The sequence below is a fragment of the Astatotilapia calliptera genome, chromosome 5, assembly GCF_964374335.1.
Source record: "Astatotilapia calliptera chromosome 5, fAstCal68.1, whole genome shotgun sequence".
Taxonomy (NCBI): domain Eukaryota; kingdom Metazoa; phylum Chordata; class Actinopteri; order Cichliformes; family Cichlidae; genus Astatotilapia; species Astatotilapia calliptera.
The window spans coordinates 33,154,217-33,161,650 of NC_137426.1; the positions used below are offsets into that span (position 1 = coordinate 33,154,217).

General features: G+C 44.0%; 1 protein-coding gene across 13 annotated transcripts in view; it reads right to left on the reverse strand.

Moving 5' to 3' along the window:
• Positions 1-2,908, reverse strand: part of LOC113022962 (band 4.1-like protein 1) — a 95,654-nt gene extending 92,746 nt beyond the window's left edge. For 3 of the 13 annotated variants that reach the window (XM_080302116.1, XM_080302115.1, XM_026168956.2), the window contains exon 1: positions 2,450-2,893. The gene's annotated coding sequence lies outside the window, so the exon portion shown is untranslated. Of the gene's footprint in view, positions 1-2,449 lie in introns of all 13 variants that reach the window. The other 10 variants (XM_026168949.2, XM_026168947.2, XM_026168952.2 and 7 more) reach the window with 7 other exon arrangements.
• Between the last annotated feature and the right edge of the window lie 4,526 nt (positions 2,909-7,434).

The following is a 7,434-nucleotide window of genomic DNA, read 5'->3' on the forward strand; positions in this document are numbered from 1 at the left end:
ATCAGATCCGTAATCTATGAATACACAAACTTTTGTCTTCCACATCACGTCTTGCGCATGCATACATTGTGCGCCCTTGTGGAGGAGAAATGCAATTTGAATGCAGCCCCACTATTGGTGAAAACAACTACACAGAGAAGCATCTACAGAATGCAAACACTGAACAGCTCAAAGAATCACAGCCAGAAATATCGATGCTGTTACACTGAAGGTTGATGCATCCATGCTTTTGAAGATTATAACACTGAAGGTTAGAGAAGGAGGCATTTAGATGAGACGGGTAGGGTCGGGGTCAGGGTAGTCTACACAAACACAGAAGTGCAAATACATTTCTGTGTGCGTGTGTGTGTCTGGGATCGGTCCCTGGAGTTCAGCAGGCAGGAAGAGACGTGACCACACTGGCCAAGCTACAAAAACACGACGGGTCAAAAAACATTTAGCTAGGCCAACAGCAATGACAGCCAGAGTGCAGGACACGCACGCACACACACAGACCCACACAGCCTTGGTGCCTTGTTTATTAATGTTTGTAACATCAGGGTGACCCTGCATAATTATGCAGCATTCCATGTTCCTGTACCAAATGCTAAAGAACATGCAAACTAAAACACGGCTGAAGGAAGATTTGTACTTTAAAATATTCCTCCTCTGTGGCTCTGAGAAGCAAGTAACTGCCCTCTTTTTCCAACAGAGACGTAACACTGAAATAAGAAATGGCTGAGTTCATCCGCAAGTGCCTCCAAAGAGACACAGAGGAGAGGAGGGCTGCTTCAGATGCCTCATACAAACTCATTTGAATTGCAAATGTTGTTAGGCAGCATGCTGGGCTGTGAAATCCCAGCAGTACCCTCGGGCATCACGCACAAACACCGACGTGTGCACATCAGTAGCGAAACTTTGTGTGTACACTACAGTAAAAAAGACAAGACACAGAGAATCGTTGAGTTTGGAGCACTTTCCCATGTCTGAACGTCGTATGATCGCAATTTGATGCAAAAATAATGATGAGCTAGCAGTGCAGAAACTGGTGCTGAGATGAGGTAATGGCTCCCCTGCAGGTAGGAGGCGTGGGGGTGGGGGTGTTTGGTGAAGGAAAAGAAGAAGAAGAAGGAGGAGGAGAAGAAGCATCAGGTGATGCTCGGAGGGAGGCTGGCTGGCAGGCTGATTAGGCAAGGCTGACACAGCAGGAGCAGGAGTGTGTCCGATGTTAACGACATAGATGCGGTGTGACAGCAGGCCTGCCAGCTGAGGCTGACGGTGCATGTGCGGCCTGAAGAAATGTGTTGACAAAGTGCCATAAGCACACCTGTATGGGGGCAGGGAGCAGGCCAGGAACCCTGCAGAGGGGACTGTCTGACTTGCACAAATTTAAGGATGACAAAATCAATAGGAAGAGGTTATAAACATTTGGAAATATCCCTTTGCATCAGCTGTTAACAACTCAATCGGCATGAAACATCAAAGCTATCAAATGTCATTGGGAAAGCCATGCAAATGCTGAAAGATTCCTACTAAAGCATCCTGAAGGCAAGTCCTTCCAACTCTCCAACCAAGTCCACATAACTAGTGAAAGCCAGAGGGCAGGGGGGCGAAGGTGAGGTCACTTCCATAACGTGACCTGCCTCAGTGTTCACCTCTGCGGCCAAACTGCCTTCACAGTTTTCACTAAAGTCACTGTTTCAGGCCACAGCACTGACAGAATCACTCACTGTGGGTTTTACAGCATTAAATGCACTGTACACCCCCTCCACTTTGTTTTGGAAGCTAAATATAACTGCTTTGTGTGGGTAAGCCAGAGGTGTTGATGGGAGGCAACATTGTGCAAGTAACTCCTCTGTGTGTGTGTGTGTGTGTGTGTGTGTGTGTGTGTGTGTGTGTGTGTGTGTGTGTGTGTGTGTGTGTATTTGTCAGGGTGGCTGTTGCATAAGTGCTGATGGGTGCATTTGAGAACGAACAGACTTAAACAAGAGAAGATCCAGTTTGCCCTGACAGGCTGAGACACAAACACAGAAGGTGATTTTGTTCTTAAAGCAGCAACTTTTAACTTCAGGATGAAAACATCACGTATATATAAGAGAGAGAGGGAGGGAGGGGCTGCCTGGCTGCAGGCTTGCAGCTCTGATACCAGCGGGCGCAAACAACTCGCTCCTGCCCCTGCTCCATTCCCATAATGTTATTCATCCCTCGGCAGAGGACGGCGCAGGCAAGCGGGCATAGTCCGTGCGCCTTCTACAATGATCGCTTCTACGTGAAGTAGCTGCAGCTTGGATAAAAGCCCCCGTCCCCTCCCGCCCCACTGCAGCACAAAAAGACCGTAACAAGAAGCCGTGATCATACAATTACGTGTGGAAAAGCAGCAAAAAAGAAAAAGAAGCACCAAAGCGCGACATTCAAATAAAAACCAACAGTGTGCTAATTTAAAAAAAAAAGATGAAGATAGTCAACATACCCTCCTGTCAGACAGACATCCAGGGGAGGACCATGGATGGTGCGGGCCGGGGGAGTTCGGTCCTGCTCCTGCCGTCGCTTCGTGTTTATTTCCCGGTTTAAGGGGAAGGTGGCGCGTGTGTCTGTGTGTTTATGTGTGTGTATGTGTGTGTTGGAGTTTTGCCGGTGAAAGGCGTAATGAGAGAGGGAGGTGGAGGAGAGAGAAAGAGGGAGGGACGCTGTCAGATGCAGGGAGGCAGGCAGGAGGAGGGAGGAAGACACGCTCGGGCACATAGCCTGTACTGTCCGCGTGCTGCTGAGGGGGAAGTGCGCAAAAGAAAGGAAAAAAAGGGAAAAAACCCCGCTGGTGTCAATCCAGCAAGAACATTTTTAAGCCCTCTCTGTCAACAAGTGATCACATCTGAATAAAAAAGCAGGAGAAATGGGGCAGCGAGGTGACACCATCTCTTATTGTTTCCACTGCTGTTACGTTCACGTACCCCTGTGTGCCATGACAATGTGACACATAAACACTTTTAAATGTGTTTCCTTTTGTTTTTCTTTTTTTTAGACAGCTTCTCGTGCAATCAAATATATAATATGTCTTATAATAAGCCAATATAATAAACCCTAACTGCGCGAGGAGCTGCTCTTATTTCTTGTAGTGTCGTCAGGATGAGGATGGCACAATCCCCTCTCTGATTTCATCACCAAGTCAACAGCTAACAGCACACAGCCTATTGACTCCCTCACTTTTTGCATACAGAGATGATGGGATTTATTGGCCCAAAGGGCAGGGCATCCTTATTCTGCCCCCTCTTGTAAATAAAAATAATGGGAGCGTGTCCATGAAAAGCAATAATACGGAGGTATCAGTTCCCTATTGTGCTTGCTAAATTAACAAGGTAGGCTATTATTTTGAGAGCCCGAGTTAGATATAATTAATCACTGATGAGATATTGCTGAGGCTGTTTTGATTAATCCTTTCCTGTTCTCAGAAACCAGTGCTGCAGTGCTGCAATATGCTGGGAAAGCTAGTGGACAGTATGTGTGTAAGATTGCCATGAGACTCTATACACTATATTTGCTTTCAGGGTTACTAGCAAGGCACACTCCTAAAAACTCTTAGAGTCAGATAATCTAGTACCAAGGTTGCAGTTTGTTTGCCAGGAGGTCGCTGTTCCTATCCCAGTAGGACATTTGTGTTTTTCACCTTTTGAGTTTTCCCACTCGCTGCTTGGGTTTAGGCTCCAAAAACAAAATGGTTAGACTGTTGATCTGAAAACTGCCAAGTTTGCTCTTGGTGCTAATTGGTTATATTTTTGCACTTAAAACGGTCATGGCTTGGGTTAAAACATGCACGTTCAAACAATAAACATGCTCACTGACACATCAAGAGCAGGAGTAACAGTTCCCTCAGAGCATCAGGGCACAGACGTGAAGGGAAACCTCATGCTTTGACAAAACAGCTCTAAACAATGCACTGGAGAAGAGTCCAGCTTGGACATGACAGTCTCATTAAAGAGCTGGTCAGTATCAAAGAACATGTAGCCTAAATCATTTACCATAAATGTGTTTTTTTTCTGTAAAAACCTCATGCCTGCATTACTCTCAACACAACTTAACCACCAACGGCTCCATCTGGGATTTCTGTGTGTTATGGAGCTAATGAAGCCTTGAGCTGCTAGCCTCAAGCAGAGCAGAGGAACAGATTAAGCTCACTCAAACTCCAAAACCCAGATTTTTTTTTTATTATTTCATTAGCACAAACTGAGTCGAGACATCTCTTGCATCTATATGTCAGTCTGTGTAGTCTGTGTGTACCACTTCACTACACCTGTAAAGACTTTGATGTGTAATTTTGGTTTGGGCTGCATATTAAAATGAATCCGCTGCCTTACTTTGGAATATGTTTTGGACCTGTGAGCTAAATCTAAATTTAAGACCTTTGTTTTTTCTTTGCACATGACTTTATTCACCTGTTTAATGCAGTGTTTTACCATTTCTAGGCTTTGTTTACAGCAGCAGCAGTGCATTTCAGAGGTTTAAAGTCATTCCACATGCTACAATTAATTTGTGCTCCCAGTACGGTTCTACTTCACTTAGTGGGAATGGTTTGTCACCAGCCTTATTGCATATGCAGTCAAATTCTAATGTTTGAAAGTATCGAGCGTGGCTATATAGTAACAGGTTACTGTGATTATACACTTATTATCTTTAGAACTTGACTGCAGGTGCCCTTATGAGTATCCACTCACTGGCCGCTTAATTAGGTACCCTTTTTTAACCCACTAATGCAAATATCTAATCAGCCAATTACATGGCAGCAATTCAAGACATCCAGGCATGCTGGATTTCAACCTGAGCAACAAAACTGGGGGAAGAAAGGTGAACGCAGCATGGTTGTTAGTGATAGATGGACTGGGCAGAGTATTTCAGAAGCTGCTGATCTAGTGGAATTTTTCTGCACAACCATCTCTGGGGTTGTGTCTGAAACACAAAAAAAGATCCAGTGAGCAGCAGTTCTCTGGGAGAAAATGCCTCGACGATGCCAGTTGTCAGAGGAGAATGGCCAGACTGCTTCGAGCTGATAGGAAGGCAACCGTAGCTCAAAAATAACAACTCAATACAACCGAGCTATGAAGAAGATGACGTCTGAATGCACAACGCTCCCAACTTTGAAGCATGGGAGCACACTGGGGGCCAGTCCTGTCAGCTAAGAACAGGAAACTGAAGCTATAATTTGCATGGCCTCGTCAGAAAAACAGAAAACTGGAAAAATGTTCCCTGGTCCGATGGGTCCTAAATATGGGGCAGTATTTGAACGGTTGGGTAGAAATTTGGCGCATACACCATGAAAGCATTGATCCATCTGATAGAGCACCTTTGGGATTTTGTGGAATGAATGATTCACATCATGGATGTGCAGCCAACAAATCTGCAGCAACCGTGCGATGCTATCATGTCAATATGGACCAAAGCCTCTGAGGAATGTTTCCAACACTGTGATCTATCTATGAATGCACTTCTAAATGGAAACAGGGGCGTCCAGCCTGGTAGTAGCAAGGTGTACCTAAAGTAACAGGTGGGTGCCAATCGCTATTTGCTAAAATTTGTGTTGATCTTGACAGTTTTTTAACAATAGCACCACAACTGCTCCATAACACAAAACAAAGCCAGAAGCACTTCAATATTTTATTGAAATAAAGTTAGACATAATTGGTAAATGTTACCTAATCCCTGCTGTAGTACAGTTAAAATCACTGCAATGTTTTGGTATCTTCACAACCTAGAAAGTGATGTAATAGGTAATGTAAGATGCTAGGTTTACCATTCTGTAATAATTTTTTGAAATGTTTTCTAAGATACTGATCGATAGATTGAACTTCATGTACAAAAATGTGTACATGTAGTGCTGTGTAGTATCAAAGGGGTTTAGAAGCTTGTTTTTGTTCTGATGCACGCAACCGGGGGGGCAACGCTCGGTCCTTGTTCGTACTTATCCAGTGTTATGTTTCTCCATTTTTTATTCAGCTTTCTCCTCTTCATTTGTAACCCGTCTGTAAATTTATCGTCTTTTCCCAAAGTTGCATCATTAAGACATTTCCACTGAGAGAACTGAATAGTAGATGAGACAGCCTAAAAGTCAGTGAGAGATAAAAGTGTTGTTGCACTTTGAAAACAAGCATGTGTTCTGTGTGAAAGTATTCTGAGGCTGAGAGTGGTTTAAGTGGCTGTGTTCCTCCGTTACTCCAGTTCAAGCCGGCCAGATCTGCATGCACGATGCGCCGAGCTATAAGTCAAAAATGAAATTACTATAAGTGTTTAGCTATTGATCCTTGCCGCTCGCCTCCCCTTAACACACGCAGGATTGTTTAAATTGCGGGTGGACAGATCAATCCGAACTACTTCAAAGGCTGCCTGTTTAATAATGAAGCATCTATCTCCTCTGCAGTGGGAAACATAATGGCTCTTCAGAAGAGAGTGAAGTGAGACGATGGCCTCGGAGGAAAGTGGAACAGACACGGGGATGGACATAGCACACCAGTAATGCATATTCATAGACAATCAGGATGTTAATAAGTTGATCCCGGGCTCCAGTCCCTTGCTTAGAATTTAATTATCCAAACTGGCTGAGTAAGCACAGAAACATGAGTCAGAGCTGCCGGTTGAGGTTCAACCATCACCTTAATGTTCCCTTTGAAACATGAGGTAGCAATTATTCTTTGTAATGATGATCATAATGATCTGCTTTTCATTAACATCTTTATGAGAAACTCTGAAATTGTGGAAAAAGCTGCCAGAATATTTTTTCTAAAATATTATTTTTAGGGCTATATTAGCAGTCGTGTATTTTAATTCCACATTTCTTCCAAGACTAATTTAAAGTCATTAGAACCAGAAGATTGTCTCAGTTCACCTTGTGCATATTTGTTTTTTAAATGTACTTTTTATAAATCGGTGGCGGTGCTGGAAATTGTTTGCCTGCTTAAATCGCCCTCCTGGGATGAAAAGGGTTTTAAGCTCAGTTCAATTATACTAACATGCTGTGAGGAAACAAAACGGCAATTCTGGTGAGAACTGGTGCAAATTATTTGTTCCTCTAGCTCATCCATCTCACATTACCTAGATCAGTATTATTGCTGCCTACTGCAATCACCTTTTTGGATTCTACCAGTGGGTTCCCCAAAATTGGGAAACCAAACTTGTGAGAGGCCAACAGCATATTTAAGTCTTAGAGCTGAAACTGGATTTCTGCTCTGTCCTGGCTGCATGTCTAATAGCATCCTGAACCCCCTGCCCCCGCACACCTTTTGGCCTCATATAGGAGGTGTCTGTGTCGCCTATTATCAGTAAATTTCCGAAACCGAAGATGCAGCACTCCCTTTACTTCACGCTGTGCTGAGGTGAGAGAGATCTGTTTCCCCCGCTCGCTTGGAAATTATGAAACCACTGAAACCGGCAGAAATTGAGTTCCATCGTGCAGGCGCAGACCTATTGCTGCAT